We start from the raw sequence: 22,531 nt of genomic DNA on the forward strand, positions 1-22,531 counted from the left end.
AAATGTTCGGGTTCGGGATCCGAACTTCGTCCCGAACCCGAACCCCATTGAAGTCAATGGGGACCCGAACTTTTCGGTACTAAAAAGGCTGTGAAACAGCCCAGGAAAGGGCTAGAGGGCTGCAAAAGGCAGCAACATGTAGGTAAATCCCCTGCAAACAAATGTGGATAGGGAAATGAATTAAAATAAAAATTAAATAAATAAAAATTAACCAAAATCAATTGGAGAGAGGTCCCATAGCAGAGAATCTGGCTTCACGTCACCCACCACTGGAACAGTCCATTCTCAGATATTTAGGCCCCGGCATCCAGGCAGAGGAGAGAGGTCCCGTAACAGAGAATCTGTCTTCATGTCAGCAGAGAATCAGTCTTCATGTCAGCCACCACTGCAACAGTCTATTGTCATACATTTAGGCCAAGCACCCAGGCAGAGGAGAGAGGTCCCGTAACAGACAATCTGGCTTCATGTCAGCAGAGAATTAGTCTGCATGTCATAGCAGAGAATCAGGCTTTACGTCAGCCACCACTGCAACAGTCCATTGGCATATATTTAGGCCCAGCACACAGGCAGAGGAGAGAGGTCCCGTAACAGAGGATCTGGCTTCATGTCAGCAGAGAATCAGTCTGCATGTCATAGCAGAAAATCAGGCTTCACATCAGCCACCACTGCAACAGTCCATTGTCAGATATTTAGGCCCAGCACCCAGGCAGAGGAGAGAGGTCCCGTAACAGAGAATCTGTCTTCATGTCAGCAGAGAATTAGTCTGCATGTCATAGCAGAGAATCAGGATTCACGTCACCCAACATTGGAACAGTCCATTGGCATATATTTAGGCCCTGGCACCCAGACAGAGGAGAGGTTCATTCAACTTTGGGTAGCCTTGCAATATAATGGTAAAATGAAAATAAAAATAGGATTGAATGAGGGAGTGCCCTGGAGTACAATAATATATGGTTATGGGGAGGTAGTTAATGTCTAATCTGGACAAGGGACGGACAGGTCCTGTGGGATCCATGCCTGGTTCATTTTTATGAACGTCAGCTTGTCCACATTGGCTGTAGACAGGCGGCTGCGTTTGTCTGAAATGACGCCCCCTGCCGTGCTGAATACACGTTCAGACAAAACGCTGGCCGCCGGGCAGGCCAGCACCTCCAAGGCATAAAAGGCTAGCTCTGGCCACGTGGACAATTTAGAGACCCAGAAGTTGAATGGGGCCGAACCATCAGTCAGTACGTGGAGGGGTGTGCACACGTACTGTTCCACCATGTTAGTGAAATGTTGCCTCCTGCTAACACGTTCCGTATCAGGTGGTGGTGCAGTTAGCTGTGGCGTGTTGACAAAAGTTTTCCACATCTCTGCCATGCTAACCCTGCCCTCAGAGGAGCTGGCCGTGACACAGCTGCCTTGGCGACCTCTTGCTCCTCCTCTGCCTTGGCCTTGGGCTTCCACTTGTTCCCCTGTGACATTTGGGAATGCTCTCAGTAGCGCGTCTACCAACGTGCGCTTGTACTCGCGCATCTTCCTATCACGCTCCAGTGCAGGAAGTAAGGTGGACACATTGTCTTTGTAGCGTGGATCCAGCAGGGTGGCACCCCAGTAGTCCGCACAGGTTAAAATGTGGGCAACTCTGCTGTCGTTGCGCAGGCACTGCAGCATGTAGTTGCTCATTTGTGCCAGGCTGCCCAGGGGTAAGGACAAGCTGTCCTCTGTGGGAGGCGTATCGTCATCGTCCTGCCTTTCCCCCAGCCACGCACCAGTGATGGGCCCGAGCTGCGTTGGGTGTCACCCCGCTGTGACCATACTTCATCCTCATCCTCCTCCACCTCCTCCTCATCCTCGTCCTCCTCGTCCTCCAGTAGTGGGCCCTGACTGGCCACATTTGTACCTGGCCTCTGCTGTTGCAAAAAAACTCCCTCTGAGTCACTTCGAAGAGACTGGCCTGAAAGTGCTAAAAATGACCCCTCTTCCTCCTCCTCCTGGGCCACCTCCTCTTCCATCATCGCCCTAAGTGTTTTGTCAAGGAGACATAGAAGTGGTATTGTAACGCTGATAACGGCATCATCGCCACTGGCCATGTTGGTGGAGTACTCGAAACAGCGCAACAGGGCACACAGGTCTCGCATGGAGGCCCAGTCATTGGTGGTGAAGTGGTGCTGTTCCGCAGTGCGACTGACCCGTGCGTGCTGCAGCTGAAACTCCACTATGGCCTGCTGCTGCTCGCACAGTCTGTCCAGCATGTGCAAGGTGGAGTTCCACCTGGTGGGCACGTCGCATATGAGGCGGTGAGCGGGAAGGCCGAAGTTACGCTGTAGCGCAGACAGGCGAGCAGCGGCAGGATGTGAACGCCGGAAGCGCGAACAGACGGCCCGCACTTTATGCAGCAGCTCTGACATGTCGGGGTAGTAGTGAATGAACTTCTGCACCACCAAATTCAGCACATGCGCCAGGCAAGGGATGTGCGTCAAACTGGCTAGTCCCAGAGCTGCAACGAGATTTCGCCCATTATCGCACACCACCAGGCCGGGCTTGAGGCTCACCGGCAGCAACCACTCGTCGGTCTGTTGTTCTATACCCCGCCACAACTCCTGTGCGGTGTGGGGCCTGTCCCCCAAACATATGAGTTTCATCAGAATGGCCTGCTGACGTTTACCCCGGGCTGTGCTGAAGTTGGTGGTGAAGGTGTGTGGCTGACTGGATGAGCAGGTGGAAGAAGAGGAGGAGGAAGCCGAGAAGGGGGAGGTGGCAGCAGGAGGCAAAGAATGTTGCCCTGCGATCCTTGGCGGCGGATGGCGTTGCGCAGTGCACACTTGATTTTATCGGATACTTGGTTGTGCAGGGAAGGCACGGCTCTCTTGGAGAAGTAGTGGCGGATGGGAACAACATACTTTGGGACAGCAAGCGACATGAGCTGTTTGAAGCTGTCTGTGTCCACCAGCCTAAATGACAGCATTTCATAGGCCAGTAGTTTAGAAATGCTGGCATTCAGGGCCAGGGATCGAGGGTGGCTAGGTGGGAATTTATGCTTTCTCTCAAATGTTTGGGAGATGGAGAGCTGAACGCTGCCGTGTGACATGGTTGAGACGCTTGGTGACGGAGGTGGTGGTGGTGTTGGTGGTACATCCCCTGTTTGCTGGGCGGCAGGTGCCAACGTTCCTCCAGAGGCGGAGGAAGAGGCCGAGGCGGCAGCAGCAGAAGAGGCCGAGGCGGCAGCAGCAGAAGAGGCAGCAGGGGGAGCCTGAGCGACTTCCTTGTTTTTAAGGTGTTTACTCCACTGCAGTTCATGCTTTGCATGCAGGTGCCTGGTCATGCAGGTTGTGCTAAGGTTCAGAACGTTAATGCCTCGCTTCAGGCTCTGATGGCACAGCGTGCAAACCACTCGGGTCTTGTCATCAGCACATTGTTTGAAGAAGTGCCATGCCAGGGAACTCCTTGAAGCTGCCTTTGGGGTTCTCGGTCCCAGATGGCGGCGGTCAGGAGCAGGCGGAGTCTCTTGGCGGCGGGTGTTCTGCTTTTGCCCACTGCTCCCTCTTTTGCTACGCTGTTGGCTCGGTCTCACCACTGCCTCTTCCTCCGAACTGTGAAAGTCAGTGGCACGACCTTCATTCCATGTGGGGTCTAGGACCTCATCGTCCCCTGCATCGTCTTCCACCCAGTCTTGATCCCTGACCTCCTCTTCAGTCTGCACACTGCAGAAAGACGCAGCAGTTGGCACCTGTGTTTCGTCATCATCAGAGACATGCTGAGGTGGTATTCCCATGTCCTCATCATCAGGAAACATAAGTGGTTGTGCGTCAGTGCAGTCTATGTCTTCCACCGCTGGGGAAGGGCTAGGTGGATGCCCTTGGGAAACCCTGCCAGCGGAGTCTTCAAACAGCATAAGAGACTGCTGCATAACTTGAGGCTCAGACAGTTTCCCTGATATGCATGGGGGTGATGTGACAGACTGATGGGGTTGGTTTTCAGGCGCCATCTGTGCGCTTTCTGCAGAAGACTGGGTGGGAGATAATGTGAACGTGCTGGATCCACTGTCGGCCACCCAATTGACTAATGCCTGTACCTGCTCAGGCCTTACCATCCTTAGAACGGCATTGGGCCCCACCATATATCTCTGTAAATTCTGGCGGCTACTGGGACCTGAGGTAGTTGATACACTAGGACGTGTGGATGTGGCAGAACGGCCACGTCCTCTCCCAGCACCAGAGGGTCCACTAACACCACCACGACCATGTCCACGTCCGCGTCCCTTAATAGATGTTTTCCTCATTGTTATCGTTCACCACAACAACAAAAATATTATTTGGCCCAATGTATTGTATTCAAATTCAGCTGAATATAAATTTGAGGCCTAGTATTTAGGCGCTGGGTGACCGGTATAGATTTACTGACAGAATTAAACTTGGAAATGCACAGTAGCGTGTGTGTGAAGTTATTCTGAATGACCCTATGTGCACCTTGAATATTATATACCCTTTTAGGGATAGATTTCAAATAGCTCTGATACAGCAGAAACCACTAAATTATGAAATTGCTAAATTGGGAATTGTATTTCAACCCAGAACAAAAAATGTGCTTTGACGGACACTAAATAACTTGCCCAGCCAGAACAGTACAGCGGTAACGACAGATTTAGCGGGAAATAAATTTGAGGCCTAGTATTTAGGCGCTGGGTGACAGGTATAGATTTACTGACAGAATTAGACTTGGATATGGCCAAAAAATAACCACACTATTGCTGGTTAAATGCACTTGGTGTGACAGCTTGACCAACCACACTACTGAGGGTTAAATGCACTTGGTGACAGGCGCAGCTTGCCCCTGATGTAGTATATGGCCAAAAAATGAACAGACTATTGCTGGTTAAATGCACTTGGTGTGACAGCTTGACCAACCACACTACTGAGGGTTAAATGCACTTGGTGACGGGCGCAGCTTGCCCCTGATGTAGTATATGGCCAAAAAATAAACAGACTATTGCTGGTTAAATGCACTTGGTGTGACAGCTTCACCCTGATGTAGGCTTTAGCCAAAAAACAACCACACCATTGAGGGTTAAATGCACTTGGTGACAGGCGCAGCTTGCCCCTGATGTAGTATATGGCCAAAAAATGAACAGACTATTGCTGGTTAAATGCACTTGGTGTGACAGCTTGACCAACCACACTACTGAGGGTTAAATGCACTTGGTGACGGGCGCAGCTTGCCCCTGATGTAGTATATGGCTAAAAAATAAACAGACTATTGCTGGTTAAATGCACTTGGTGTGACAGCTTCACCCTGATGTAGGCTTTAGCCAAAAAACAACGACACCATTGAGGGTTAAATGCACTTGGTGTGACAGCTTGACCAACCACACTACTGAGGGTTAAATGCACTTGGTGACAGGCGCAGCTTGCCTCTGATGTAGTAGATGGCCAAAAAATAAACAGACTATTGCTGGTTAAATGCACTTGGTGTGACAGCTTCACCCTGATGTAGGCTTTAGCCAAAAAACAACCACACCATTGAGGGTTAAATGCACTTGGTCGCAGCTTGTGCTGGCGCACCACAAGACACAAAATAGCCGCCGATCACCCCAGAAAAAAGTGACTGACAAATGGTCTGGGCAGCCTAAAAACAGTGAGCAATTGAATTTCAGCAGCTCAATGATGCACAGCTGCAGATCGATCGATTAATCAAGTCCTTTGGAGGAGTTAATCTGCCTAATCTCGCCCTACTGTCGCAGCCGCAACCTCTCCCTACGCTAATCAGAGCAGAGTGACGGGCGGCGCTATGTGACTCCAGCTTAAATAGAGGCTGGGTCACATGTGCAACACGCCAGACCTGCAGGGGATGACGAAGTGAGGTCACAGTTATGGGCAATCGAGGGTACTCACTATATTTGAAGAACCCTGGGCAGGCGCGTGGCAGTGAAGGAGAGGTAGACACAGTTCCTCTGGGGCACGCTCTGTAGATAGGGACCAGGCCTGATGGTAGTTGAGGTGCCCTGGATGTTACAGGTATTTTGTGTGCCTGGGGCAAGGTCCCTGTGGTATTCGTGACGCCAGTGCCTTTGGACGGTGGCACGCCGGTGGGTGGTTGGAATGATGAAGGTACACAAGTATGCAGTGAACCAAACGTAAACTTTACTGGACAATCCAACTTTGTACAGCAGGGAGTAGTATAGTCTCTGTATTACAGTTCCACAAAAGGGGCTTATTCACAAATATGTCAGGCAATAGTCATGCAAGTTACACTGAGGGTAAATTCCACAAGCACTCAGCAGCAGGTTGTACCTTTCCCAGAATCACGGTACACTGTCCTTTATAGAACTCCTGCTCTGGCTTTATATCTCCCAAGGCCCGGATGCCTAAAAGGGTGGCTTATATCCTTGGTTACTTTCTTCCTCAGGTATTATACTACTTGCTATGATTCCTAAGTTCCTCTGCCCGTCAGGGTCACTTTGCTTACCCTGGGTCGCCTCCTCCTATCAGGTGGGTAACTGTTGGTTTCTCCCAGGAGGTTGAATCCTGCAACTGGGGTATCTCTTCAGAGCTAACTTAGGCTCTCTTGTTCTCAGGCAGGCTGGAGCTTCTCAACAGCCTCCTGGACATCACTAGCAGCCAGGGCTATCCAGCTGCATGTCAGGAGCAGGCTTCTTAACCTGTGCCTTCTCAGACTCCTGACTCTGCACTAACTCTCCCTGTCTGGGCCTGGACATTTATACTAGGGGCTCCCTATCTCCCTCTAGTGTCTGGGATGTCTAACTACACCCAACTAGGCCTGCTGCTGCATTAGACAGGGGTACATTGCATATAACAACACATTAAAACATACATTCAATGCAGAATTAAATATGACATATCTGTTCCTTGTGAGTAGGAGTAACGCGCACACCAATTGACCCTTGTGTAGTGCCCACCCATACCTAGTGGGACACTACACATGGTGCTCTGGCCAATCACAGCCATGCCAATAGCAGGCATGGCTGTGACGGCCTCTTGGGGCAAGTAGTATGACGCTTGTTGATTGGCTGCTCTGCAGCCTTTCAAAAAGCGCCAAGAAAGCGTCACAAAAGCGCCAAGAAAGCGACGAACACCGAACCCGAACCCGGACTTTTACGAAAATGTCCGGGTTCGGGTCCGTGTCACGGACACCCCAAAATTCGGTACGAACCCGAACTATACAGTTCGAGTTCGCTCATCCCTAGTTCTGAGCTTTGTATTGGAATTGATGGGAATTTTTTAAATTGTCTGCATTATTTCTAATAAACTATTAAGAGACTTTATTATGATTTTTTTTTTATGTATTAAAAACCCATACAAAAAAAAAAAAAAAAAATGAATGTTTTTTTCTATGAAAAATTATCCAGCTGATGGCTTTTAGTCGGATCATAATGAAGCAACGGCCTTATTATCTGGTGTGTGGCAACATTGCCAACACACTAATAGAGGTTATGATCGCTTCATTGTGATACGCAAGCCCCTTCATCACAACAAGGTACCGATCACGAAGGGGAATTGACACATGTATGTGCCTTTTTTTTGTTTTTGCAGCCACAGTGCAGCATCAGCGGACGTAAAAATCGATGTTTTCCAGGCAGAAAGGTGACTAATAGTCTTGAACCCTATTTAGTGGCGGAGAATTCACGAAAGTCATCTGGTATGCAGACATTAAATAAAGCAGCGTGGGGACCATTTTGAGGCCAAGGCATGTCATCAGGCCTTTTGTTAGTGAAACGTATCCCCCACTGTCAGTCCCTTCGGGATCAATGCCTCATTCATCTTAATAAAGGTGAGGTAATCAACACTTTTTTGACCGAGGCGACTTATTTTGTCAGTGACAATGCCTCCTGCTGCACTGAAGGTCCTTTCTGACAGGACACTTAAAGCGGGGTAGGCCAGAAGTTCTATCGCAAATTGGCATAGCTCAGGCCACAGGTCAAGCCTGCACACCCAGTAGTCAAGGGGTTCATCGCTCCTCAGAGTGTCGATATCTGCAGTTAAGGCGAGGTAGTCTGCTACCTGTCGGTCGAGTCGTTCTCTAAGGCTGGATCCCGAAGGGCTGTGGCGATGTGTAGGACTAAAAAAGCTCTGCATGTCCTCCATCAACAACACATTTGTAAAGCGTCCTGTCCTTACCGCCGTGGTTGGGGTAAGAGGAGGATTACTTTCACCTCTTCCCCAGTTAGATTCCTGTTGTGTTGTGACATCTCCCTTATAAGCTGTGTAAAGCATATTTTTTAGTTTGGTTTTGAACTGCTGCATCCTTTCTGACTTTCGATAATTTGGTAACATTTCCGCCACTTTCTGCTTATACCGGGGGTCTAGCAGCGTGGCCACCCAGTACAGGTCGTTCTCCTTCATCCTTTTTATACGAGGGTCCCTCAACAGACATGACAGCATGAAAGACCCCATTTGCACAAGTTTGAATGTCGAGCTACTCATTTCCCGTTCCTCCTCCTCACTGATGTATTTTCTTCCCCCCAGCCACGTACAAGACCACGGGTCCCAGATAGGTGACAACAACGAGCACCCTGGGATGCCTGCTGTGGTTGGTCTTCGTCCTCCTCAAAGCCACATTCCTCCTGATTCCTCTTCCTCATACTCCTCTTGCAGCGTTGCCGCAGGTCCGGCAAGCGATGATGACAAGGCTGTTTCTGGTGGGGATGGTGACCACAACTCTTCCTCTTCACGCTCATCTACAGCCTGATCCAGCACTCTTCGCAGGGCACGCTCCAGGAAGAAAACAAATGGGATGAGGTTGCGGATGGTGCCTTCGGTGCAACTGACTAGGTTTGTCACCTCCTCAAAAGGACGCATGAGCCTACAGGCATTGCGCATGAGCGTCCAGTAACGTGGCAAAAAAATTCCCAGCTCTGCAGAGGCTGTCCTAGCACCCCGGTCATACAAATACTTGTTGACGGCTTTTTCTTGTTGGAGCAGGTGGTCGAACATTAGGAGTGTTGAATTCCAACGTGTCGGGCTGTCGCAAATCAAGCGCCTCACTGGCATGTTGTTTCGGCGCTGAATGTCTGAAAAGTGCGCCATGGCCGTGTAGGAAAGCCTGAAATGGCCACACACCTTCCTGGCCTGCTTGAGGACGTCCTGTAAGCCTGGGTACTTAGATACAAAGCATTGTATGATGAGATTAAACACATGTGCCATGCACGGCACATGTGACAACTAGCCCAAATTCAATGCCGCCAACAAATTGCTTCCATTGTCACACGCCACTTTGCCGATTTCCAGTTGGTGCAGGGTCAGCCACTGATCCACCTGTGCGTTCAGGACGGACAGGAGTGCTGGTCCGGTGTGGCTCTCTGCTTTCAGGCAAGTCAACCCCAAGACAGCGTGACACTGTCGTATCCGGGATGTGGAATAGCCCCTGGGGAGCTGGGGGGATTCAATTGATGTGCAGCCAGACGCCGCTGCAGAAGAGGACTCAGCCGAGGAGGTTATCGAAGAGGATGGAGTAGGAGGAGTAGAGGAGGTGGCAGTAGACCTGCCTGCACGTCGCGTGGTGTCACCAACTCCGCTGCAGAGCCACGCATTCCATGCTTGGCAGCTGTCAGCAGGTTGACCCAATGCGCAGTGTAGGTGATATACCTGCCCTGACCGTGCTTTGCAGACCAGGTATCAGTGGTCAGATGGACCCTTGCCCCAACACTGTATGCCAATGATGCCATGACTTCCTTTTCAATCACTGAGGTTTGGGATTGCCTTTTTTGAAAAAAAAAAATTAGTCTGGGTACCTTCCACTGTGGTGTCCCAATAGCGACAAATTTTTTGACGGACTCAGACTCCACCAGCTGGTATGGTAAAAGCTGGTGGGCTAAGAGTCCCGTCAAGCCAGCTGTCAGACGCCAGGCAAGGGAGTGACTCTGTGACATTGGCTTCTTACGCTCAAACATTTCCTTTACAGACACCTGACTGTGGGCAGATGAGATGGAACTGCTGAACAAGCTATGTTCGCCGGCGAATATTTCGGGACTTTACTAGTAATGACGTCAAGGTGACGAAGCGTAAAGCATGATTAGACCTTGGTGCTGGAAGGGAATACAGGATGAAGCCACTCTTCTATTTGCGGGTGTCTCATAGTATCGTGGATTGATTAAAGTACATGACACCCCCACGCTCCACATACGACTGTGGGCACATGGTGGAGTATTTGAGCACTTTGTGCAGGCATTTTGGTTTACTGGTTTATACCGAGAGGGAGAACTGTGAATAGACTCCCTACTCACAAGGGCAGAAACCTAGAGGTAGCTGTTGCTATGTGTGTATCCATAGTAACCTTAACAGTCTAAATATGTATGTATATTTTTGTGCAGCACTTTAAATCTTACTTGGCACCCTTAGACCATATACCACACAAGGGCGGTTTGATTCTTAAAGGAAACCTGTCGCCAGTTTTATGGTGTCCTAACTAAGGGCAACATAAATAAGTGACTGATTCGCTTAGCAAAATGATGGGTCACTTTCTTTAATTGACCCGGTCAATCTGCCAACATCTTGTATTGAAAAGTTCCAGCTGATAATGATGAGTCATGAATATTCATTAGCTCCTGACTCTCCCCGCCCACCTGCTGCTGAATGACAGTTTGTTTCCATAGGAATCAGCAGCAGGTGGGCAGGGGAGTGGCTATAGCTCTGAATTAAATATACGCTAGACTCAATGACATCACGCCGGACTCAAATCAGCTTATTTGTATGCGTCATGCGGCATCTTTGTGTGTATATTATGAGGTAACCATCTGTCACACCAGTAAGTGAATACAGGCACTTTTTAGTAGTTAATGATTGTATATAATTAGTTAGATTATAATCAAATATCCACATGACATGTTCCCTTTAAGTAAGGGGGAATGTAATTACCCAGAGTGCCATTACCACTCTGCACCCCGCTACTGTCTCCTATAGGCTAATTCAATGTCATCCTATTTATTTATTTCAGGTCCAAACACTGTGTATTTCTAATGTTGGTAACTGTTATATTCAAATGTAATGTAACTGGTTCACCAGAAGATGGCAGCAAACATAGCAGTGCTAATTTTGCAGAGGATGGAATCCTTCTTTCCATTATACATTTCCTCTCTAAAGAGAGGAGGGACTAGTTAGAGTTAGTTCAGCTCACTCCCTGCTAGGGGACGGAAGCAGGTCCACTTCCCTGCTGGACATGACCTGCCTAAGCCAGCTAGAGCACCTTCAGCTTTGCTGGATGTAGAGGCCACAGCTTGGAGCCTCTAAAGCCAGGAGGAATAGTTCCCTGGACTAAGCTAGAGTCAGACCATGGAGAGAGAAGTTGCAGCAGACAGCTATAGCCATGTTCTACAAAAAGCCTGGCAGCACAGCAAAGCCAGAGAGCAACAGATGTAGTAGAGTTGAGTTTGTTTGCCTGCCAGTGTTAATGCTAATACCTGCTGGAGCCAAGACAAAGCCTGAAACGTTTATTCAAGTGAAGCTGTTATTGAACTTCATCTCAAGGTCTGGACTCAATTTATTCCTTTAAATCCCTCAATTATTCCTCCTATTTTCTCTGCTTCGGACGACAACGACTGGATTCCAGCGTATCCCGGTAGGAGCTTCGTGACACGTGCACCAACATTAAGGGACATTTAGGCCACCTCACACCAGTCTGGCATTCCTACACCTGGGTACTATCTACTACAATAGTTGAATGGGGCTAATGGTTAACCAAGCCTCACTGATATTTCAAGGTTCAATATGCGTAAAGGCCCACCACAAGAAAGTGTGGGGAAATATCCTTATTAAAATATAACTTATGTGATATACATTAAAATACACCAAGGGATGCATCAACATGACATACATACATATAAGGGGTCCAATTAGGTACCCCACCGCTGGTAGAGCAAAGGTAAGTAAATAAACCTGCTGTGCCTGTGTGGACGCAAGCAGTCTTACCCGACCAACCAGGTGGCTTGGATCAGCTTGGCTTTGCTTGTTGCCTGGACCGGACGGTATCTCGTATTGGCAGGTTGTCAGATGGAATCGTGATGCTGTACCCTGTCTCACCCTTATATTTGGGGGAAGGGGACTGTTCCCATACAGCCTGTCTAAACAGAGCACTCGCCCTAATAAGGGCGACCCCGTCTGGATACCTGTCCCTAGTTATGGACCTGATCACTAGCACTATTAAAATGCAATTTCTTCTGACCTCCCGACGTGGCACATTTCTGTCGTGTCGACTCCTCAGGGGAAGTTGGTACACAAAAAAAAAGCAGCATATACCGTATGCGACCACAGGTAACCCAATGACCATGTAGTCAAACAAATTGAAAAAAAGGGGGCTCTATCAGGTGCAATGAGAGCCTATATACTGACACCCCTGGTGTTGGAGTGCCAAGTTGCAGAGGGATGGATGTTCCTCTGCTAGTCGGTGTGTGGGATATGGTGATCCTCACTTAAGGTAATGTCCCTCTAGCTTTGGGGGTTCCTCAACATCTACCAGCCACACAGATACATACCTCCATGGGATTTAAATAGAGCCCATACGCGCCTCTCTTGGTAGGACCGCCCTGTGATCGTCCTCGCCGGCGTCTGACGTCACGCGCATGTGCCGCGCGACACTACGTCAGGAGCCGGTGCCGGCACCACATGATAGCGGCGGCCAGTCACAGTCACGGAGAGGTCGTGCGGAGGGGGGGTTGCCTGGGAGATCAAGTCAACAGATGGGCAGCCTTACGGAGCGCTTCCTAATAGAGGCGTCCATAGTAACGCTGTGACACAAAATCACAGCAAGATGAAACTGATATTTCTTGCAGGATTATAGTGGACAAGATGGATCGCAAACACTACTGCAAGTCGCGCCGAGTATAAGGGGGGGGGGGAGAAAGGAAACCTAGAAATGTTACACAGGTCCATACCACCAATCCATTATATAAAACACCCATAATCCAGCCTTTCATTCAGGCCCCAGGGTGCAGAGGTTTTGACACAAAAAATCTAGTGCGATTCACGCTGGAGGAGAAGCTTGTCCCAATCACCCCCTCTAGGGGGAGATTTCACAAGATCAATGCCCATAAATCTCAAAGAAGCGGTGCCATTATGGGTAGTGTGTACATGTTTGGATAATGGGGTATCCCGTCTGTGTGAGATGTCCCCCAGATGTTCCCCTATCCTCCTCCTAAATTCCCGTATCGTCTTCCCTATATACTCCATCCCACATTACACTGAATACGGTGTACAATCCCTCTCGACTTACAGTTAATGAAATGTGGTATGGAGTATTGTTTCCCTGTCACGTGGCTTACAAAGGATTTCGTGGTCTGTATGAATTTACATGCTACACAGTTACCACATTTGTGGCTGCCCACAACCTTGGACCGCAACTAACTACTAACTCCGAATAAATTTCCCACCCCTCAGGCGAAGGTGCTGAGAATTATCACCAATTTTGACAGAGGGTCCAAACAAGTTAAGCACATTATACAACTTCATTGGGAGGTCCTGAAAATGGACCCGGACTTGAAAGAAGTGCTTGGTGATCAACCGCAAATCACCTATAGAAGGGGGCCCAATTTGAGTGATAAACTGGTACACAGTCAGTATGCACCCAACCGCACAAACTCGACCTGGTTGCGGTCCAAGGTTGTGGGCAGCCACAAATGTGGTAACTGTGTAGCATGTAAATTCATACAGACCACGAAATCCTTTGTAAGCCACGTGACCGGGAAACAATACTCCATCCCACATTTCATTAACTGTAAGTCGTGAGGGATTGTATACCGTATTCAGTGTGAATGTGGAATGGAGTATATAGGGAAGACGATACGGGAATTTAGGAGGAGGATAGGGGAACATCTGGGGGGACTTCTCAGACAGACGGGATACCCCATTATCCAAACATGTACACACTACCCATAATGGCACCACTTCTTTGAGATTTATGGGCATTGATCTTGTGAAATCTCCCCGTAGAGGGGGTGATTGGGACAAGCTTCTCCTCCAGCGTGAATCACACTGGATTTTTTGTCTCAAAACCTCTGCACCCCAGTGCCTGAAAGAAAGGCTGGATTATGGGTGCTTCATATAATGGATTGGTGGTACGGACCTGTGTAGCATTTCCAGGTTTCCTTTGCCCCCCCCCCCTTTATACTCGGCGCGACTTGCAGTAGTGTTTGCGATCCATCTTGTCCACTATAATCCTGCAAAAAATATCAGTTTCATCTTGCTGTGATTTTGTGTCACAGCGTTACTATGGACGCCTCTATTAGGAAGCGCTCCGTAAGGCTGCCCATCTGTTGACTTGATCTCCCAGGCAACCCCCCCTCCGCACCGCCTCTCCATGACTGTGACTGGCCGCCGCTAGCACGTGGTGCCGGCTCCTGACGTAGTGTCAAGCGGCGCATGCGCGTGACGTCAGACGCCGGCGAGGACGATCACAGGGCGGTCCTACCAAGAGAGGCGCGGATGGGCTCTATTTAAATCCCATGGAGGTATGTATCTGTGTGGCTGGTAGATGTTGAGGAACCCCCAAAGCTAGAGGGACATTACCTTAAGTGAGGACCACCATATCGCACACACCGACTAGCAGAGGAACATCCATCCCTCTGCAGCTTGGCACTCCAACACCAGGGGTGTCAGTATATAGGCTCTCATTGCACCTGATAGAGCCCCCTTTTTTCAATTTGTTTGACTACATGGTCATTGGGTTACCTGTGGTCGCATATGGTATATGCTGCTTTTTTTCTGTGTACCAACTTCCCCTGAGGAGTCGACACGACAGAAACGTGCCACGTCGGGAGGTCAGAAGAAATTGCATTTTAATAGTGCTAGTGATCAGGTCCATAACTAGGGACAGGTATCCAGACGGGGTCGCCCTTATTAGGGCGAGTGCTCTGTTTAGACAGGCAGAATGGGAGCAGTCCCCTTCCCCCAAATATAAGGGTGAGACAGGGTACAGCATCACGATTCCATCTGACAACCTGCCAATACGAGATACCGTCCGGTCCAGGCAACAAGCAAAGCCAAGCTGATCCAAGCCACCTGGTTGGTCGGGTAAGACTGCTTGCGTCCACACAGGCACAGCAGGTTTATTTACTTACCTTTGCTCTACCAGCGGTGGGGTACCTAATTGGACCCCTTATATGTATGTATGTCATGTTGATGCATCCCTTGGTGTATTTTAATGTATATCACATAAAAGTTATATTTTTAAAAGGATATTTCCCCCACTCTTTCTCGTGGTGGGCCTTTACGCGTACTATCACTACATCACTAAAAGGGGCCCTGTGCCCTTGCTGCTTCACTGCAATTGGCGTCACGAAAATAATTTCCTTTAAGAGACCCATGGCTGTTGCTGTGTGTCGCAATGGTGTCTGTGTATGCTGCATATATGTGTGTTTGTATACAGTATGTGTATATATATATATATATATACAGACGTGGACAAAATTGTTGGTACCCTTTGGTCAATGAAAGAAAAAGTCACAATGGTCACAGAAATAACTTTAATCTGACAAAAGTAATAATAAATTAAAATTCTATAAATGTTAACCAATGAAAGTCAGACATTGTTTTTCAACCATGCTTCAACAGAATTATGTAAAAAAATAAACTCATGAAACAGGCATGGACAAAAATGATGGTACCCCTAACTTAATATTTTGTTGCGCAACCTTTTGAGGCAATCACTGCAATCAAACGCTTCCTGTAACTGTCAATGAGACATCTGCACCTCTCAGCAGGTATTTTGGCCCACTCCTCATGAGCAAACTGCTCCAGTTGTGTCCGGTTTGAAGGGTGCCTTTTCCAGACTGCATGTTTCAGCTCCTTCCAAAGATGCTCAATAGGATTGAGGTCAGGGCTCATAGAAGGCCACTTTAGAATAGTCCAATTTTTTCCTCTTAGCCATTCTTGGGTGTTTTTAGCGGTGTGTTTTGGGTCATTGTCCTGTTGCAAGACCCATGACCTGCGACTGAGACCAAGCTTTCTGACACTGGCTAGTACATTTCTCTCTAGAATTCCTTGATAGTCTTGAGATTTCATTGTACCCTGCACAGATTCAAGACACCCTGTGCCAGACGCAGCAAAGCAGCCCCAGAACATAACAGAGCCTCCTCCATGTTTCACAGTAGGGACAGTGTTCTTTTCTTGATATGCTTCATTTTTTCGTCTGTGAACATACAGCTGATGTGCCTTGGCAAAAACTTCGATTTTTGTCTCATCTGTCCACAGGACATTCTCCCAGAAGCTTTGTGGCTTGTCAACATGTAGTTTGGCATATTCCAGTCTTGCTTTTTTATGATTCGTTTTCAACAATGGTGTCCTCCTTGGTCGTCTCCCATGTAGTCCACTTTGGCTCAAACAACGACGGATGGTGCGATCTGACACTGATGTTCCTTGAGCATGAAGTTCACCTTGAATCTCTTTAGAAGTCTTTCTAGGCTCTTTTGTTACCATTCGGATTATCCGTCTCTTAGATTTGTCATCAATTTTCCTCCTGCGGCCACGTCCAGGGAGGTTGGCTACAGTCCCATGGATCTTAAACTTATGAATAATATGTGCAACTGTACTCACAGGAACATCTAGTTGCTTGGAGATGGTCTTATAGCCTTTACCTTTAACATGCTTGTCTATAATTTTCTTTCTGATCTCTTGAGACAGCTCTTTCCTTTGCTTCCTCTGGTCCATGTCGAGTGTGGTACACACCATATCACCAAACAACACAGTGATTACCTGGAGCCATATATATAGGCCCAATGGCTGATTACAAGGTTGTAGACACCTGTGATGCTAATTAGTGGACACACCTTGAATTAACATGTCCCTTTGGTCACATTATGTTCTGTGTTTTCTAGGGGTACCATCATTTTTGTCCATGCCTGTTTCATGAGTTTATTTTTTTACATAATTCTGTTGAAGCATGGTTGAAAAACAATGTCTGACTTTCATTGGTTAACATTTATAGAATTTTAATTTATTATTACTTTTGTCAGATTAAAGTTATTTCTGTGACCATTGTGACTTTTTCTTTCATTGACCAAAGGGTACCAACAATTTTGTCCACGTCTGTATATATATATACATATATACACACACCATATGTGTATATATGCTGTATTTATGATATATGTATTTGTGTATATGTGTATGCATGTGTACATGCTATATGCATGTGTGTAAATGTCCTGGTTGTCTGTCTGGCAGGATCCCTGGATTCATATCCAGCATTACTGTGTACTTGTAATGTGTATGAGCGGCTCTCTAGTAATCTATTTTGCCATTTAATTATATGTTCTAAATTATATGGTATTATTTTTTAATTATGTATATTGGTCAGGGTTTCTCCTAGCCTTTCTGGTGCTTGTGGTGAAAAGTAAATTGGAACCCTTGCTAGTATTGTAGATTTCCATTGTGCATTTCAGAAAATCAGGAGAACATTCTACAGTATTTCTGTTGCAGAATTTTGCTTAAAGGGAACCTGTCACCAGTATTTTGTGTATAGAGCTGAGGACATGGGTTGCTAGATGGCCGCTAGCACATCCACAATACCCAGTCCCCATAGCGCTCTGTGCTTTTATTGTGTAAAAAAAACGATTTGATACATATGCAAATTAACCTGAGATGGGTCCTGTACGTGAGATGAGTCAGGGACAGGACTCATTTCAGGTTAATTTGCATATGTATCAAATCTTTTTTTTACACAATAAAAGCACAGAGAGTGATGGGAACTGGGTATTGCGGATGTGCTAGCGGCCATCTAGCAACCCATGTCCTCAGCTCTATACACAAAATCCCGGTGACAGGTTCCCTTTAACTACCTCAGCTCCCCTAGCTTAAACCCCCTTAATGACCAGACCACTTTTTACAATTCTGCACTACACTACTTTCACGGTTTATTGCTCGGTCATACAACTTACTACCCAAATGAATGTTACCTCATTTTCTTCTCACTAATAGAGCTTTCATTTGGTGGTATTTTAACTTTTTTTTATATTAATCAAAATTCACCGACATTTTTCACTTTCTGTTGTAAAATTTTTCTAATAAAACTACATTTCTATATACATTTTTCTCTAAATGTATTGTTCTACATGTCTTTGATAAAAAAAAAATGCAATAAGTGTATATTTATTGGTTTGGGTAAAAGTTATAGCGTTTACAAACTATGGTGCAAAAAAAATTAATTTCCGCACTTTGACTTTCTGAGCACCTGTCATGTTTCCTGAGGTTTTACAATGCCCAGACATTAGAAACACCCTACAAATGACCCCATTTCGGAAGGTAGACACCCTCACTATGCTGATGGGCATAGTGAGTTCATGGAAGTTTTTATTTTTTGTCACAAGTTAGCGGAAAATGATATATATATTTTTTTTTGCAAAGTCTCATATTCCACTAACTTGTGACAAAAAATAAAATTTTACATGAACTCACCATACACCTAACGGAATACCTTGGGGTGTCTTCTTTCCAAAATGGGGTCACATGTGGGGTATTTATACTGCCCTTGCATTTTAGGGGCCCTAAAGCGTGAGAAGTAGTTTGGAATCCAAATGTGTAAACATGCCCTGTGAAATCCTAAAAGTACTCATTGGAATTTGGGCCCCTTTGCGCACCTAGGCTGCAAAAAAGTGTCACACATGTGGTATCGCCGTACTCAGAAGAAGTAGGGCAATGTGTTTTGGGGTGTATTTTTACATATACCCATGCTGGGTGAGATAAATATCTCTGTAAAAGACAATTTTCCCAATTTTTTTATACAAAGTTGTCATTTTACAGAGATATTTCTCTCACCCAGCATGGGTATATGTAAAAATACACCCCAAACCACATTGCCCTACTTCTCCTGAGTACGGCGATACCACATGTGTGACACTTTTTTACAGCCTAAGTGCGCAAAGGGGCCCAAATTCCAATGAGTACCTTTTAGGAGGGCATTTTTAGGCATTTGGATTCCAAACTACTTCTCACGCTTTAGGGCCCTAAAATGCCAAGGCAGTATAAATACCCCACAAGTGACCCCATTTTGGAAAGAAGACACCCCAAGGTATTCTGTGAGGGGCATGGCGAGTTAATAAAAGTTTTATTTTATTTTTTGGCACAAGTTAGTGGAAAATTATATACCGTATTTTTTTTTCGCCCCATAAGACGCACTTTTTCTTCCCCCAAAATGGGGGAGAAATGCCCCTGCGTCTTATGGGGCGAATGCAGCCAGTTTTACATCGCAAGCTGCGATGTATGGGCAGAGCGGGGACTCGGGGAGGGACTGGGAGGAGGAGCTGGGGGCCGGCAATAGCGGCGGGGCGGTGCAGTCAGTGTAGTATAGCACCGCCCCGCCGCTCCGGTATAAGATCTTAAATTCAAGTAATAGATATTAAACATGCCCCCCAACTGCTATTACTACCTTACATCCTATTCCTTCTGTAGAATTCAGGCCGGGCGGGCGGCAGCGTAACTCGTGTCACGTGCCTGCGCCGCCTACTTTATGAATGAAGTAGACGGCGCAGGCAAGTGACGTCAGTGAGACGCGCCGGCCGCCCGGCCTGAATTTTACAGAAGCGATTACCGTAGGATGTGAGGTAGTAATAGGAGTTGGGGGGCATGTTTAATATATATTAATTCAATGTGACATCTTATATTTGTATGGCGGCGGCGGGCGGGGGGGATGGGGATTCGGATCGCGATCTGTGGATGGCACTGTTACAGGGGGGGTGAACTGTGAATGGCACTGTTATGGGCTGGGGGGTCTGTGGATGGCACATACGGTATATAACAGTGCCATCCACAGATCCCCCTGTAACAGTGCCATCCACAGATCCCCCCTGTACCAGTGTCAGCCACAGATCCCCCCGTAACAGTGCAAGCCACAGATCCCCCCGTAACAGTGTCAGTCATCCACAGATCCCCCCATAACAGTGTCAGTCATCCACAGATCCCCCCATAACAGTGTCCGTCATCCACAGATCCCCCCATAACAGTGTCCGTCATCCACAGATCCCCCCTATAACAGTGTCCGTCATCCACAGATCCCCCATAACAGTGTCCGTCATCCACAGATCCCCCCATAACAGTGTCTGTCATCCACAGATCCCCCCATAACAGTGTCCGTCATCCACAGATCCCACATAACAGTGTCCGTCATCCACAGATCCCCCCCATAACAGTGTCCGTCATCCACAGATCCCCAGTAATAGTGCCATCCACAGACCACCATTAGTTCCAAACCCACCAAACACACAGCACACCTTTTTGGTTAAAAATATTTTTTTTCTTATTTTCCTCCCCAAAAACCTAGGTGCGTCTTATGGGCCGGTGCGTCTTATAGGGCGAAAAATACGGTATATATTTTTTTCTTACAAAGTCTCATATTCCACTAACTTGTGACAAAAAATAAAATTTTACATGAACTCGCCATGCCCCTCATGGAATACCTTGGGGTGTCTTCTTTCAAAAATGGGGTCACATGTGGGGTATTTATACTGCCCTGGCATTTTAGGGGCCCTAAAGCATGAAAAGAAGTCTGGAATCCAAATGTCTAAAAATGCCCTCCTAAAAGGTATTCATTGGAATTTGGGCCCCTTTGTGCATCTAGGCTGCAAAAAAAGTGTCACACATGTGGTATCGCCGTACTCAGAAGATGTAGGGCAAAGTGTTTTGGGGTGTATTTTTACATATACCCACACTGTGTGTGAGAAATATCTCTGTAAATGACTTTTTAAATTTTTTTATACAAAGTTGTCAATTTACTGAGATATTTCTCTCACCCAGCATGGGTATATGTAAAAATACACCCCAAACCACATTGTGTGACACTTTTTTGCAGCCAAGATGCACAAAGGGGCCCAAGTTCCAATGAGTACCTTTAGGATTTCACAGGGCATTTTTACGCATTTGGATTCTGTGAGGGGTATGGTGAGTTCATGTAAGATTTTATTTTTTGTCACAAGTTAGTGGAATATGAAACTTTGTAAGAAAAAACTAAAAAATCTAATTAAATTTCCGCTAACTTGTGCCAAAAAACAAAAATCTTCTATGAACTCGTCATGCCCCTCAAAAGTGATCTTTATAGCGCCGCAGCGATTTTACTGTGTTTTTGCAGTGATCAGAAAAAAAATTCTGTCACTGCGGTGGGGCAGACTGAACGCAAGTGTGCGCACAAGATCAGGCCTGATCGGGCGAACACTGAGTTTTTTGTAGAGCCTATAGAACATGTCCTATTCTTGTCCTCAATTGCGGACAAGAAAAGGCATTTTCTATATAGTTCTGGCAATGTGCGGATCCGCAAAATGCAGAAAGCACATTAGCGGTGTCCGTATTTCGTGGATCTGCGGATCCGTGGATCCGAAAAACTCATACAGACGTCTGAATGGAGCTCTACAGGGGGGTGATCAATGACAGGGGGGTGATCAGGGAGTCTAAATGGGGTGATCAGGGGTTAATAAGGGGTTAATAAATGACAGGGGGGGCTGTAGTGTAGTGTGGTGATTGGTGCTACTTACAGAGCTGTCTGTGTCCTCTGGTGGTCGATCCAAGCAAAAGGGACCACCAGAGGACCAGGTAGCAGGTATATTAGATGCTGTTAACAAAACAGCGTCTAATATAGCTTTTTGGGGTTAAAAAAAAAAAATCGCATCTACAGCCTGCCAGTGAATGATCGCTGCTGGCAGGCTGTAGATCAACTTCTGAGATAGGGTTGTAGCGTTCACGTGAAATCTCGCCTCTCACGAGATGACGCACTGATGCGTCTACGAGGCGTAACCTGGCCGCCTGCAGGATGCATCCCTGCGTTAGGCGGTCGGGAGGCAGTTAAAGGCCATCTTTCAGCAGATTTGTACCCATGAAACTTCTGTGCACTTGGCAGCTGAAGGCATCTGTGTTTGTCCCATGTTCATATGTGCCCAGATTGCTAAGAAAAATGATGTTTTATTATATAATTTATTATATACCTTAAAGTCTTTTTTCACGATTCAGCAGGTTCCGTAAATTCGCCTTTAGGGCTCATGCACACAAACATATTTTTTTTGCATTTCCGTTCTGTGTTTTTACAGGTCCGTATGCTGAACCATTCATTCCAATGGGTCTGCCAAAAAAACTTAAATTAATCCGCGTGCATTCTGTTTCCGTATGTCTGCATGTCCATTCCCCCCAAAAATAGAACATGTTACACAGATGTCACACAGATGTCATCCATTTCTTTTTGCTGATCTGTGTTTTGCGGAACGCAAAACACATATGGTAGTGTGCATGAGCCCTTAAATACACAAAATTTACATGTAAAAACATTTTTGTGATTTGCTTACTGTTCAAAAGTTGTGTAGATCAATCTCTTTAACTGGTCATGTGGCGCACCTCCATTGTAAGCTATGGATTGAACAGCACTTACACTATGGACAGGACCAGAACTATTAATCTCCCTGAAGCATGCACAGATGAGGTGGAGTCAAGATTTTGCACATGAGCCAAGGAGAGGAATAATCCTGGCCCCGTCCACAGCTGAAGTGATGTCCTGTCCATAGCCAATGACAATAACCGAGTAAAGGATGTGACGTTGGAGGAAGCAGTATTTTCAGAAGAGAGTCAAATGA

The 22,531-nt window shown here is 46.9% G+C and overlaps 1 protein-coding gene across 1 annotated transcript in view; it reads right to left on the reverse strand.

The window, feature by feature from the left end:
- The window catches only part of LOC122935448 (pecanex-like protein 2), a 644,117-nt gene that overhangs the window by 242,993 nt on the left and 378,593 nt on the right, over positions 1–22,531 (reverse strand). The gene's annotated exons all lie outside the window — the stretch shown is intronic.

The sequence above is a fragment of the Bufo gargarizans genome, chromosome 4 (genome assembly GCF_014858855.1).
Source record: "Bufo gargarizans isolate SCDJY-AF-19 chromosome 4, ASM1485885v1, whole genome shotgun sequence".
Taxonomy (NCBI): Eukaryota; Metazoa; Chordata; class Amphibia; order Anura; family Bufonidae; genus Bufo; species Bufo gargarizans.